We start from the raw sequence: 13,450 nt of genomic DNA, 5'->3' as shown, positions 1-13,450 counted from the left end.
TACGTTGTATTATACCGCATAACTTTCTACTGTATGTACGGATTTTGATAATTATTTTTTTGTTGTAAAGGAGATATCCCAAGTTAAGTACCATGATAAGGAAATCAGGATCTGATGATGGAATCCTAGAGAAATCGAGGAAAACTCTTGAAAATCCGCAATAACTTTTTACTAGGTGTACCGATTTTGATAATTCTTTTTTTGTTGGAAAGAAGATATCCCTAGTTTAGTACCATGATAGGGAAACTAGGATCTGATGATGGGATCCCAGAGAAATCGAGGGAACTTCTTGAAAATCCGCAATAACTTTTTATTAGGTGTACCGATTTTAATGATTTTTAATTTAATCGAAAGCCGAAGTTTATCATGTAGTCACATTTAAATTTCATCGAGATCTGACTAACTACTTTTTGAGTAATCTTTGATAATGCGTTGTTACTTGACTATTTTTTCGTCGATCTGCGTTGTATTACTCGTCGATGTAATTGAAGTCGGTTTTTTTTTTCATTTGCGAGCAAACACAATTATTTTTCATATATCTTAAATGTACAGAAAGCTACCCGTTACATTTATATTATATGTACTCGTATTGATGAACTATAATGGCTAGTACGTTAGCGCAGTTTGCAGTGACCATTATGCCCTCGGAGTTTGTTTGTAATACATATTTATTTATATGTGTATAATTTATATGAATACTAGCTGACCCCACAAACGTTGTTAGTCATATATTTTACCAACCACCTTTAATCCCCCCCTCCTTTATAACTTAGCGGTATGAAAAATATATGTTGTCCGATTCCGACCTACTCGATATGCACACAAAATTTCATAAAAATCTGTCCACCCGTTTCGGAGGAGTATTTTAACTAACATAGTAAAACGAGAATTTTATATAAAAGATTTATTGTAAAAAAAGCTATCTATCAGCCGGCTGTTACCTATAAAACCGGATTAAGTTTGTCTTCCTTAGAAACAGACGACAGTGTACGTGTGTTAGAGATATTTATTTGCATATTTACTTTGTGATTATGCGTTCGTTGATACCAAGATTTCTTTATGTGTGAAAAAATTACGACAAAGTATTTGTGTTATTCCTTAATAACAACTAATCAAAGATTTTGAATATGACATTTTTATAAGATATTTAAAGTTAAGAACTTTAAATGAGGTTCTGGCGTAAAGTACCTGATAACACAGCGGTGACAAAGTTAGTAGGTATTAGTTTGGTTGTAGTACTAATGAACTTTTAACACAAACATAAATTCTAAGACTATTGATGACATAGAACGATGGCGAACAAATGGCACGCGACACAATATTCTGAACATGTCACTGAGCACGTAATTCATTATGCAGTAAGAAAAAGTGTGAAATAGGTATTTTATGAGAAGCGAATGCGAAATGCGAATGAAATGGGTATTATATGACAAGCTAATACGAAAATGATTTTTATATATTAATAAGACTACACTTGAACAATATTGACAGTAAATAACAACAAAATAGGGCGTTGTTATTATTGGCACACTAATAAAGATCAATAAACCTCGGTAAATTGCATCAATTGTAAAAAATATATTTTTTTTTTTCTATAGACTATGTTATTATAACATTTTCTGCTTGCATTGTTGATTCACCCAAAAATTTTTTTTTTGTCTTCATTCTATATAATAATAATAATAATATGTTCTTTTAAACTGTAAGTAGTTTTTAGATTAAAAAGAAATAAGTTCAAGGTTGTAATAAAAGACTGTTTCTTGGTTGTAAAAGAAAATATTCTCTGTAACCCTCTGTTTGATATACTTGTACACATTTCTATCTATATAAAAACTACATTTAATGATAATATTTTACTAAATAATTTGCAAAAAAATGGCTATTATACTTTCGGTCCCACAGACCGTGTGCCAGTATACATGTTACACCTTTTAACAGGGGTATCGGAAAGGTTAAACGTGAGATCGCGGTTCATTGTTGGATTAGTTTTTTAAATTTTCGCGTGTCATTTTAAAATATCACGTGTCATTAAACTCTATTTACCTCATTAAAAGAATGCCTTTGCACATATACACACAAACAAAAAGATGTTGGTACTTTATTTTATAATCATTTTATAGGCATACTTTTGACATGCAAGGAATATTAATTTCTCAAACTGTACGCGTACATACCATTTAAATAAAATCGAAGATCCTACGATTTCGAATGAACGATTTTTAATAAATCACAATTATTTAATCCGGTATGCTATGAATTAATAACGAAATTAAATTACTTAAGAAATCTGAGTATTGCGCAACATAGTGGGGTATTTCAACTCAAGTAAACACAATTCAAATTAGTGTTGCCCAAATTCAGTCTTGGTCTTGCAGTCTTGGTCTTGTTCTTGCGTTTTTGCAAGACCAAGACCAAGAACAAGACCGCGTATTTTTAGCAAGACCAAGACCAAGACTGACCGTGCAAGACTTGAGCAAGAACAAGACATAGCCTGCAAGACTCTTGCGTCTTGCAGCTAGGACTTAGCGCTATTTCACTGAGTAGTTAGGTGTAACAGTTCGGTGTATAGGTAGGTACGCTTAGGAATTCTATGAGACGCAAAAAACTGTATCAAAGAATATGAAAAACTGGACCTATGCGCATTACGACTAATACCATAAACATAGCGAATAAAAAAATATCTATTAAAATCAAACTGAGTGCATGCATAGTTATGTTTTAACCATCGGCACTTTGATAATGCGGCATCAAAGGTTTTGTACTTACTTCTCAAAGAAATTTGCCGCTTTTCGGAAGTACATGGTTATGATACACGCGCCGGCGGCTTCTTTTGAAATCTAAAACAATCGTTGCCGCCACGCCGAAATCATAACATTTGACACTATTTGATTGCCGACATAGGGCGTAGGTATACTCATGCAAAATAATTTCGAATTTTAAGAGTACCTACAGGTGTTCCAAAGAATAAATAAGTTTCAGAGTGCTTAGAATGAAAATGAATACATTATACTGATCACGCAAGTAGTATTATGATTAGGATAAAATGGTAAGGATAGGTAGTAGATGTCATATTAATTCGTTCTAGTAAGTATATATTATAATATTGATTACTTATATGGTTTTAAACTAATTACTTAGGTACTATTATTGTACATTTAGTCATTATATTTCTTAAGTTTTTACAAGAAAAAATAGCAAAAAGTGTTCAAATATCACCCGTTTAATAAATATTGTAGCCACTTTTAAATATACTTGAAACGTGTAAAAAAATTCTACAAAACTAATAAAATAATATAAAAAGCGTAGGTACTTACCTACTAATAAAATAAAAAGCCTGCGATAAGAGTTTTGTATTACTTACCAGCCCGAATATCTCTGAGAGAGATGATGAGAGTAAGTATTTACTAGCTGTGCCCGCGACTTCGTCCACGAGGAATAGTAACTTTGGAGGTATAGTGACGTTCAGGACTTATTTATTTATTTTAAAACTTCTGTCATCAAACATACAAACGAACTCTTCAGCTTTATAATATTAGTATAGATGTACGCCAAAACATTCACTTATATGTAAAGAATAGTGATTGGCACTAATTCTTTACATATATTTTATTCACGCGTCGCGTCTGTACAAGTAGGTAATATTTAGTGTGTGTTTGTACGCCGCACGCGGCATTGTTTGATTTGCGGCGGCATCCTTTTCATAGAGCCGGCACGTGGCGAGGCGGCGCGGTAGAAAGCAAGGAAACGTACTATAAATAAAGGAATTATTTTAATTCCAGTCATTTCCAATTGAGCTGTGCTTCGAGTCTAACTTAATAATTGTTTTTACTAATTCTCGTTGTTTTCTAAAAACGTATCACGTGTACAATTTAATATGAGTGACGAAGATTCAAATTATTCTAGTCCGAGTAACGAGAGTTTGAGTCACAGATCTAAAAGACCCAAAAGCAAATTTGAGGAGTTTTTCGAAATAATTCATGCATCCCAAACTGCCTTCTGTAAATTGTGCCAACATAAAAAGATTGAAATAAAAATGAAAAACAGAAACGCTTCAGGCTTAAGGAAACATCTAATATCTTTCCACAAAAAGGAATCAGAAATATTTCTTCCTGTTAAACCAAAATTAAGTGGAGATATCACAAGCTTTTTAGTAACCGCTGGAAGAAGTGGACAGGTAAGAATATTTTTTTAACAGTTAAAAGAATTTTAACTCTGCGTAGCTATTCATGCGATACTTTCAAAAACGCCATTAACTTACGTAACTATTTTTGATTTAGTGGTGTTTTCATCTAGGGGTGCGACATATTAAGTATGTAATTATCGTCTTAAATATTTTTTATAAACACCCATATTTTCATTTAATCGGCCAGTAACAACTAAGTACTTTATTTTGGTAAATTACAGTACAGTGCAACCTTAATATAACAAATATCAATTTAACGATTTTCTCGATTTAACAACAACAAACCTCCTCCTCTTATACGCTCAAACCTAGTATGTTTTAAATAATAACACAAGATTTATTGTTTTGTTTCAGTCGGAAAACAGCAGTGACAACATCACGACAGCTACAGTTGATTGGGTGGTGAAAAAATATCTTCCCTTCTCATTTTTCGATGACGAAGCTACACAAGTATATTTTCGATGTATTTGCCCTAATATGGTGTTTCCTAAAAGGTCTACACTTAGAAGGAAAGTCAAAGAGCGATTTGAAGAGCTCCAATTGAATCTCAAGGAACGACTTCAACAATTATCATCTAAAATGTCTTTTACCATTGATGGGTGGACGTCAATTGCTGGTAGGAGTTACTACGGGGTTACTATTCATTATATAGACAACGAATGGAAGTATCAATCTGTAGTTCTTGATTTTATACCATCACGCGGTCGACATACTGGGGAAGATATTGCAACGATTTTCCATGAATGTTTATTGGAATATGGCATAATTGATAAAATACAAGGTATCACGGTCGACAACGCAACTGCAAATACCAAATTTATGTGTGAACTGGGCAAACAGCTGCCGCCACACTTTGATTCAGACAATCAACATTTCCGGTGCTTTGCTCACATTTTAAACCTTGGTGTACAAGATTTATTAAAGACCTTAGCATTACACTGTGAGTCTGACACTAACGCGCAAGATCAGCAGTACGAAGACTATGCAGACGAAACTGAGGATGAGGAAGATGAAGAATCTGCACCAAATATTGCTGACTCGCGTACATCTGTAACAAAGTTACGCAGTATTTCCAGTAAAATAAAAAGAAGTGAGATAGTGAAGAAGAAGTTTCAGTCTGCTTGTGAAGCAGCTGGCGTGCCATCAAATCTAAATGCCATTCTTGACTGTCCAACGAGATGGAATTCCACACATGATATGATTGGATTTGGTTTAAAAGTGAGAGCGGGCATTGACATATTGTGCAGTTCTGTCACCGAATTAAATGATTTTCAAATCACAGCTAATGAATGGCAGGTACTCGAAAAATTACATAAATTTCTAATAAACTTTAAACTTTTAAGTACAAAACTTGGTGGAGACAAATATGTTACATTACCGCTAGTCATTGTATCATTCAATCTCTTGCTAGATAAAATTGAATCCATGGTAAAACAGTTAGATGAGAAACCTAATCGATCTGAAGTGGATGAAAGGCTCATTCTAGCTTTCCAAGCAGCTCGAGACAAAATGCTTAAACATTACAAGAAGAGCAACTGGATTTATTGTACTTCTTTAATTTTAGACCCAAGGCATAAGGTAATATCTAAGATTTTATTTTTTTTGTGTTACCCACATTAGGAATTCTAAACATTTTTGAATATCATATCAAAAATTGACTCAGCTCAGCGGTTAGATATTAAAAATAGCACGTTGTCGTCTCCTGTCAAAGATTTTCATTGTAATATGAAACTTTGAATAGTTACGGGTTTCTGTAAAGAGCTCACTATAGACGGCGCCACGGTTCGCTTAAACCGAAATTAAAAATTATCATATCGAAAATTTCGCTCGAGCGGGTGCATCGTTCCATAGCTTAATTGGCTAGAGCGCCGACACGGTATGTCGGAGGCGCGGGTTCGAACCCCGCTGGAGCGGTCAATTTTTGATATGATATTCAAAAATGCCAAGGCATAAGGCTCAGACTTTTGACCTGACAATGTGGGGGAAGCAACTTAAAACAGAAAGTCAGCGCAAGTTCAATGAACTTTATGAAGAATATAAAAGTCTACACTCACTGAACAAATCTCTGGAATTACCAGAAAAAGAAAATAAAGTATGTGATGAAGATGAAGACGTAATAGACTTTGATAAACTCTATGAATGTCCCTCGACGTCATCTGGATCTTGTCTTCAAGGCTTAGTGATAGACGAGTGGGAGGAGTACCTGAGAAAACCAAGAACTGCCAGCTCGGAAGACATTTTAGATTGGTGGAGGACGCATGAGACAGAGTATCCGATTTTATCGAAAATGGCCCGTGATTTTCTCTCAATACCTGCAACTTCAGTACCTGCTGAGAGGTTATTTTCTAAAGCATCATTAGTAATTAGAAAACATAGAAATAGGTTAAGTGATGAGTCAGCCAGATGGTTACTTTGTATTAATTCTTGGTCAAAAAAATTGATATAAAGTATCATAACCTAATGATAAAGCTGTTGATTTGTGTTGTATTTTATTTTTTATTCAAATAAATGATAAATCGTAAAACTCTTTTATTAAATTTCTTATAAGTTGAGGGTTCAATCTCTTTCTAGACAGATAAGTATTGTTCTTTAAAATACAGTCAAGTTATTGTAATTAATTTGTTTTTTTACATGTTTTAGCAAATGTAAGCTTATAAATCATAAATGTTTATTAAGAAACAGTTACTTCCATGGAAAACGACATATAGGTCAGTTGATTTTTCGAATTTCTTATCAAATCTTCAGTTATTTATTAATCTGCTTGATCTTTACTATGGCTATGTTAATTCAAGCTCACAATGTTCCAATTCTAATACGTTTTTCTAAGATTTAAAGTAAACTTTAATAAATAGTAATAGACTAATAGGTAATTGCAAGACTTGCAAGACTCTTGCTGCAAGACCAAGACCAAGACCAAGAATGGGAGCGCAAGACCAAGACCAAGACCAAGACCAGGTGTATTGGCGCAAGACCAAGACCAAGACTGGCTAAGTCTCGTCTTGTTCTTGCATTTGGGCAACACTAATTCAAATGATGAATCACTACGCCGACTCCACAACGACTGTCCAACTCTAGTATCAATGTTTACCTGTCTTACTTTACGTTTTCTTATTTAATCTGCCACCTAATATTTCCCATTATAGGTAGGTACTTACTAGCTTTTGGTCTTAACTTCGTATGTATGATAAATGATAATAAACACCTTATTATATTTTACCAATTAAATTTAAATTATTCGTTCATTACTTTGGGTTTTAAAGTATTGACAATGGCTCGGAACCTTGTAAAATATTAAGTTTCATTGAACTCCATGTTGTAGGTTGTATGATGTGTGCGCTCATAGAGATAGACGAAAAAACATTTTTGTTTGAGACGAAAAAACATTTTTGTTTGAGTGCGCTTTTAGTTTCTGTATTCAAAGAATATCACAATATATCAGCAGCATGTAAAACAAGTCATTAAGGCTTATTTCACTTCAATTTATAAACGACGACTTTTGGATTCAAGGCCTATGAATATAAAAATGTACTTATTTGTAAAATAAAGTAAACTTTGACGATGAAAAGAAAATTAATGAGAAACTTTTTTCATTTGGATACTGTTATAGGTAAAATAGCTTTATCAGTAATCGGCGAAGTAGACCTAACATTTAAATTAAGACCTTCACTCATCATTATCCCTTTATTAACCGACTTCCAAAAAAGGAGGTGGTTCTCAATTCGACTGTATTTTTTTTTTTGTGAAATCCGCTTTGCATAATTTGATCTCGTAAGAGTGTAGCGTTTATTTAATCGACCGTTAAAAGTAGGTGAACCTTCAAATTATTTCTTTGTAAAATTATTTATAAGTAATCGTGCAATTGATCTATGATTATAAAGTAGTCTTGCTTACGTACGATAAATCTCACACATCTATCCTCACACAATAAAAACTATAATTAACGTGTTTCGTGACCGTATAGTTATATCAGAACTTTGTGAAAAACATTGTGTCAGTAATATTTTTAAAAAAAAGTTACATTCAAATCCTACCTATCATTAGATTAATGCGCATATCCGACGTTTACATTTTTTGCGACTTATTCTGTTTTAAATATTACCTGTTTTAATTTTTTGTGTTGTATTTTATTTATGTTGTATTTTATACATTTTTTTTTAATGTCTATATTATTGAGGTAGAGCACAGAAGGATATAACCTGCTCAAAATCTGAAGCAACCCATGCGGGGAAGTACCTCAACCTTACAGAAAATCGCAGATAAATCTCTATGTGGCCAGAGCTTCTGAGGAGGGGGTAGAGTCAGCAAAGCGCTTGCGATGCTTTAGGTATTGAAGGCGTAACCACTTACCGTCGTACGCCTGTTTTAGTCGTGTAAAAAATACAACTACATATACTTGGCTTTCTAATGAAACTTAGCAGTATAACATATGCATAATCATCATCATCATCAACTGTAACAACATAAATTAACGACTGTATATTTATGTTGTAATTGCTGGAACTCGCTATCAAGACACGAAAGACGTACATATAGACGTACATACTTCCGCGCCAAGCGTTCGCCGGATAATAAAATTTTCCACGTATTTTCATAAGAGTATGCATAAAAGATTTCAGCGTTATTAGAATTTTTACTGCCAAACTCTATATTTTTTTTAAGTAAATTAAGACGAAGATTTTTTTTAGTCTATTACGCTTTTGACTACACAAGCGCATATATATGAATTAGAGCACAGCAGAAAATACCCTGCTAAAAGTTAAGACCACATGCCTTAATCTTCCAGAAAACCTTAACCAAATAATGCTCTTTAGTAGTGTTATCTATACTAATATTATAAAGCTGAAATGTTTGTTTGTTTGTTTGAACGCGCTAATCTCAGAAACTACTGGTCCGATTTGAAAAATTCTTTCACTGTTAGATAGCCCATTTATCGAGGAAGGTTATAGGCTATATTTCATTACGCTCAAACTGAAAGGAGCGGAGCACCAATGAATAATGTTTTAAAATCGGGGGTTCTTTTTTCCTTTTGAGAGCTTCCGCTGCGTGCGCTGTAAAAACAGTTAGTTTCGCAAAAATCATGTATCACAGAATGGATCCTCTTTAAAAGTTCTAAAAAAAAACCACGACAGCATATATCTATCTTTTAAGGCTGGCTCACTATAACCTTTTTTATGCCAACCAAGTTTGTTTTTAAATAATGCATTATTTGCGAAGATGTTTTTATAAATATGATATTAATCCTTATCTAAATAAATACGTTACTCATCACAAGTATTTAATTTGAAACTAAATAGCCTTTTACGTAATTCAATTTCAATGAGTATTCCAGGAGATATCGCAGATTTTAAATAACATCGCAGCAAAATATTGATCAAGTATTGCGGGCGCCTCTGTTCCACGCGGACGAAGTCGCGCGCAGAAGCTATTATGTAATGTAATAATAGGTAAATATTTTGATAATTAATAAAAATATAATACATAATAATAAATTCTATATATGGACCAAATACTTTTACAATTTCATAACCCGCCAAAATGCGTGACAGTTTATCAGCGGAATTTATATATTATAAAAATGTTAAAAAAAAATCTCCAGTCTATAATCTATAATCTATACATTTTATAAAAGCGAAAGGTCACTCATCATTAAATCTCCGAAACTATAACACCTAAAAACTTGAAATTTGGCAGATAGGCTCCTTATAGGTCGTAAACATCCGCTAAGAACTAATTTTAGGAAATTCGACCCCTAAGGGGATAAAACGGGGGTTGGAAGTTTGTATGAAAGTCCTATATTTTTGAAGTGAGAGACTTGAAATTTAAAATGTATGCTCTATAGATAGTGAGAAGGTGTTCAAATAATGTATCTTTAAAAATCAACTCCCTTTTGGGGTTAAAATGGGGTATGGTAGGTTGACTCACTCATCACGAAATCTCCGAAATTATAACAACTACAAACTTGAAATTTGGTAAGTGGATTCCTTATAGGGTGTAAACATCCGCTAAGAACGAATTTTACGAAATTCGACCCCTAAGAGGATAAAACGGGGGTTGGAATTTTTTATGAAAGTCCTATGTTTTTGAAGTAAGAGACTTGAAATTTAAAATGTATGCTTTATAGATAGTGAAAAGGTGTCCAACTAATGTATCTTTAGAAATCAACTCCCTTTTGGGGTTAAAACACGGGATTGTATAGTAGGTTGACTCATCACGAAATCTCGGAAACTATAATAGCTAAAAACTTGAAATTTGGCAGATAGGCTCCTTCTGGGTCGTAAACATCCGCTAAGAACGAATTTTATGAAACTCGACCCTTAAAAGGATAAAACGGGGGTTGAAAGTTTGTATGAAAGTCCTATGTTTTTGAAGGAAGAGACTTGAAATTTAAAATGTATACCCTATAGATGATAAGAAGGTGTCCAAATAATGAATCTTTAGAAATCAACTCCCTTTTGGGGTTAAAACGGGGGATGGTAGGTTTACTCACTCATCACGAAATCTCCGAAACTATAACAGCTACAAACTTGAAATTTGACAGATAGGCTTCGTATAAGACGTAAACATTCGTTAAGAACGGGTTTTACAAAACTCGACCCCTAAGGGGGTAAAAGGGGGGTTGAAAGTTTGTATGAAAGTCCTATGTTTTTGAAGTAAGAGATTTGAAATTTAAAATTTATGTTCTATAGATGGTGAGAAGGTGTCCAAATAATGTATCTTTAGAAAGCAACTCCCTTTTCGGGTTAAAACGGGGGATGGTAGATTGACTCACTCATCACGAAACCTCCGAAACTATAACAGCTACAAGCTTGAAATTTGGCAGGTAGGTTCCTTACAGGGCGTAAACATCCGCTAAGAGCTGATTTTACGAAACTCGACCCCAAGGGTATAAAACGGGGATTGGAATTTTGTATGAAAGTCCTATGTTTTTGAAGTGAAAGACTTGAAATTTAAAATGTACGCTCTGTAAAAGGTGAAAAGGTGTCCAAATAATGTATCTTTGAAATCAACTCCTTTTTAGGGTCAAAACGGGGGACGATAGGTTGACTCCCTCATCACGGAATCTCCGAAACTTTAACAGCTACAAAGCAGTGCCCGCGGCTTCGCCCGCGTTGAAATCAGTGTGTCACAACGTTTTCCCGGTAAACTTTCATTAAAACTCTCGTCAAAATCGGCTTAGCCGTTCCGTAAACCTTCCTCTTGAACCCCTTTCCCCTTATTAGTGAAACCGCATGAAAATCCGTTCAGTAGATTTTGAGGGAATCGATCATATACACTTTTGGGGACTTTGTTTTATAATACACTAACTGTTGCCCGCGACTACGTCCGCGTGAAGCGCGTGTCGCGTCGTACATAATCGTTCGTAGAATTCCTCAGAATTGTGCTATGAAATAATGTAGTAATAATATATATATATATATATATATATATATATATATATATATATATATATATATATATATATATATATATATATATATATATATATATATATATATATGAGAATGAATAGGTTCAAAACTAACTCCTACATTTTGATGCTTCGAACTTTCTTTAGTATTTTAGAAACTCTGCTGTGTTGGAAATAGGTTTAGTTGGCCTCCCACAAGTTGATCTCACCAACTTTATTGAAAAGGTACAAATAGCGAATTACGGCCAGTAATTCACTTAAGGTTCCTGTAAATAACTATTAGTGTTACAGGTTAGCTTATAGTAACCGCTGTCGATCAGACAGACCGTAATCTTGTTTGTCACCACTAGGGTGATATTATTAAAATTTTGTTTTTGTCGTTTGGACGTAAAGTTTTTAACTCTGTTTGTATTGATAAATTCGAAATGCACTAAACTACAGGGAATAGTTGAAAATGAACAACGATCAAAAAATACCTTTGCATAAAATATCGATAAAAGTTACAGTCTATGACACCTTTATTTACATTTAACATAATACTACCGGACAATGGCCTCAGTGTACAACTATTCCGACAATGGTACATTATGCTTTCTTTGTATGTTTATCCATTAGAATTCACGGAAGAAGATGAGGATGATGACAAGGATCCATGTAATTATTTCAAGATAAAGGAAGATTTGTGAATTTATTTTAAACAGTCTTAGAGAAAATACGAGAAATACGATGGAATAATCAACCTTGTCGACGGCATAACAGTACAACGGTTACCTTCATTAAACTTTAATATATTCCAAACTGCGTATTGAATATATTTTGATTAAAAGTCTTTTTAACCATAGTCCACAAGGACGTTAATAAAAATCAAAATTAAAGTTATTAAAATTATTTATTATTGTATTTGTATGCGGGTACGTCGACGAATGCAGATTTATATTTCATACTAATTTGGTGATTATTATTCAAGAATTTAGTTACAATTTACATGTATCTACGGAGTTATCGCTTTATTTTACTTTGAAACTAATATTTTTAAAGTAGGTGGTGTATTCAAATCGTATGAAATACCTACACTAGTACAAGCAATATACAAATTCATATATGATAAATAAATATAAGTATTATAGGAGGATATAAACGTAATGGATTATTAAGGGATAGATTTATAATTACGAAGTTTTTATCAAAACTTAAGCTTTTTAAAACAGAGCTAATTGGCTTAATATTTTCATTATTCTTATCTTTATTGTATTACATATTGAATAAGTATAAATACCCTTTATTATAATGAAGAAAACTTTTTTGGATTTTATCGCGGTTTATTAAGTGTTTTAGATGCCCAAAGATTCGGATACCTTACAGCAACCATGGTCAAGGGAGGACAGGAGGAGAAGAATGCTTGCGCTTTATCAAATTCAATGTAAATAAAAATAAAATAAATACCTACGATAGGTCCAACGAACTCGGCGCCTTGGTCTTTTTTTCAAATAAGTTACTTGCTATAAATAGAATAAGTAGGTATATAACTTGTAAGTTACAAGTTGTAACTTGTTTTATAATTATATTCAAGAATGTTTATTGTGATAAATTATAATTTTAGTCTAAGCGTTTGGCTTACTTTTATTTACATTGCTTGTAGCTTTGAATAGCTTTAAATACCTAAAAATAAATGCGACTTACAGCTGTAGCTACTAAAAAAGTTCGATACACTGGAATTCTAAAAACATGCTTTAATAAATGTGATTATATTATTCAAAAACAGATAACAGAGCATTTGCAAATTTCTTCTTCTTCAAGTTCTAATTATAATAACTACTACCTATTTATGATTTACAAAACATTTATTTTTATAATTAATC

The sequence above is a fragment of the Melitaea cinxia genome, chromosome 16, assembly GCF_905220565.1.
Source record: "Melitaea cinxia chromosome 16, ilMelCinx1.1, whole genome shotgun sequence".
Lineage (NCBI taxonomy): Eukaryota > Metazoa > Arthropoda > Insecta > Lepidoptera > Nymphalidae > Melitaea > Melitaea cinxia.
Note: the sequence above shows the minus strand (reverse complement) of the source record.